Genomic DNA, 2301 nt, shown 5'->3' on the forward strand with positions numbered 1-2301 from the left:
AAAAAAAAAAAAAAAAAAAAAAAGCCACCTAACAAGAGGAACTTATTAGCTTAGAAATAAGACATTAAATTTTTGTGATGAATGTTTGAAGTTAATAAAGATGTTTTCTGTATTTCTCTTCTACAAATTTTAGTTGAAAAACTTCCCATGGTTTAGTACCTTTCAATATGATTATTAGATCTTATTAGCGTTATCAAAATGTTTATGAAGTAATTTGCTAAAGAAAATATTAACAAACAGAGAGGGAACTCCTTGATTTCAAAAGTCTGATTTCATCTGAGGTTGACTAATATCATCAGGGATTATTCAGAGTTGCTGTCCTCTAGCAGCAAAGGAAATAGAGTCCAGAATAACTAGTATGACTACTTCATTACCGATTATTTGGGTAGAGTGATGAAAAGATGTGAAAAGTAGATAGCACATTTAAGAACTTTTCAAATTTATTATATATTACATATTAATACATATATTTTGAGACAGGATCTTACTGCATAGTTCAGGCTGGCCTTGGATTCATTCCATTGCCCAGCCTGACCATGCATTTGGCACCTCAGCCTGCCTCTGCCTCTTGAATGCTGGGAGTGCAGACGTGCACCACAAGGTGGGACAACGTTAAGAATTTTGGAAACTTCAAAGCATTGTATTTATTTATACTTCTCTGAGTTCACTGTTTTGGATTATACATGCAAATTAAGTGTGACCTTCTCGAAACAAACAGCATCATGCCTACATATAGTAACATTTCAATCTCTATCAATTTCGCAGCTCAAATATTTTCCTTGGAATGTCACAATCTACTTTTTCATAATCCATTCATTTGAAATAGGATTTAATGGGGGAAAACTTCTTGCTAACCTCTACCACAGTGAAACTATTTCTTGGGTTTGTTCTTAAATACTGTATGTGGAGTATACACACCCTTTCATGCCTACTGCTTTTCACTTAATAGTCCACTTCTGTGAAACTGTCTCATTCATATTTATTTCTCAATAAAAATAAATAAATTTTAAAAAATAGTTCACTTCAGAAGTTTTTGTTTTGTTTTTTTGGGGGGGTGTTTGTATTTAGGGCAGGGTCTATAGGGTCTCACTGTGTAGATCGGTCTCCCGGTGATCCTCCTGTTTACAGCCTCCCAAGTGCTGGGATTACAGGCGTGTGCCACCGTGCCTAGTCTCAATCGCAGTCTCAGCGCGCCCCATGGGCGGGGCCGGCATGGCCGGGGCCACATGGAAGGCTCAGGGATCGAACTCCTGGCCCCTGCATCTGCCTAAGCAGGCACTTTAATCCGCTGAGCTATTTGGCCGACCCGTTTTTATATTATTATATAAAAAACTTTTTTTGTGTTGGGATAGCATAAATTTGGCTAATTGTGCTATTTTAAAGTTTTTTTCTAATATGAATCTGAAAGAACTCATTCAAGAAACTGTAGCGTATTATATAACACTTTCATCCACCGCTGGTTTGTTTTTTTTTTTTTTTTTTTTTTTCGGAACCAGGGATTGAACTCAGGCCCTTGCGCTTGCCAGAGAAGTGCTTATTCTACTGAGCCAACTCCCCGGCCCCCAGGTATTTTAATTAAGAGATCTATTAATTTTTAAAAACTGTAGACTCTTAGAAGCAGAATCTAAATAAGGGCAACACATTGCTTTGGTTGACGCGTCTTTTCGGCGTGTCAATCTGTAGCTTTCCCTTTATTTTTAAGGAACGCAGTTGTCGTGCAGGGTTTCACCACTCAGACCTTGCGGGTCTGGGGACCAGGACGCCCTCCATCTGCCCAACTCTCCCCACCAGCGTGTGGTCCCGGGACATGAGCAGGGTGCGTGCGTGTGTCATTGTGCTTGCAATCCTAGTAAGCGCTTTTTTTTTTTTTTTTTTTTTTTTTGGCGGAGCCGGGGATTGAACTCAGGCCCTTGCGCTTGCCAGGGAAGCGCTTATTCCACTGAGCCATCTCCCCGGCCCCTCCTAGTAAACATCTCTTTCCTTCATTTTTTATTATTTTATTTTTGGTGCCCTCCGCCGAGCTGCACTTGCAGCCCCGAGGTTCTTTTCGGATGCACAGGCGTCGCTGCTTCGGAATCCAGATGTCGCGTCCTCCAGGAAGAGGTGGGCGAGGCCGTCCGTGACTCACGCAGGAGTGCTCAAGCCTCTCGCTGGAGAGATGGTTACCACGCAAGGACAAACCGCCCCACGTTCCCCGTGGGAACGAAAGTGATTGCTTCTCCCGCAGCGCGGGAGCAGCCGCGCGCGTGCACTGTGACACGGCTGTCCGGAACCGCAATGCGCAGCCGCAGCCCGCGAGGG

This window comes from Octodon degus, unplaced genomic scaffold (assembly GCF_000260255.1).
Source record: "Octodon degus isolate 3935 unplaced genomic scaffold, OctDeg1.0 scaffold00017, whole genome shotgun sequence".
In the NCBI taxonomy this organism is placed as follows: Eukaryota; Metazoa; Chordata; class Mammalia; order Rodentia; family Octodontidae; genus Octodon; species Octodon degus.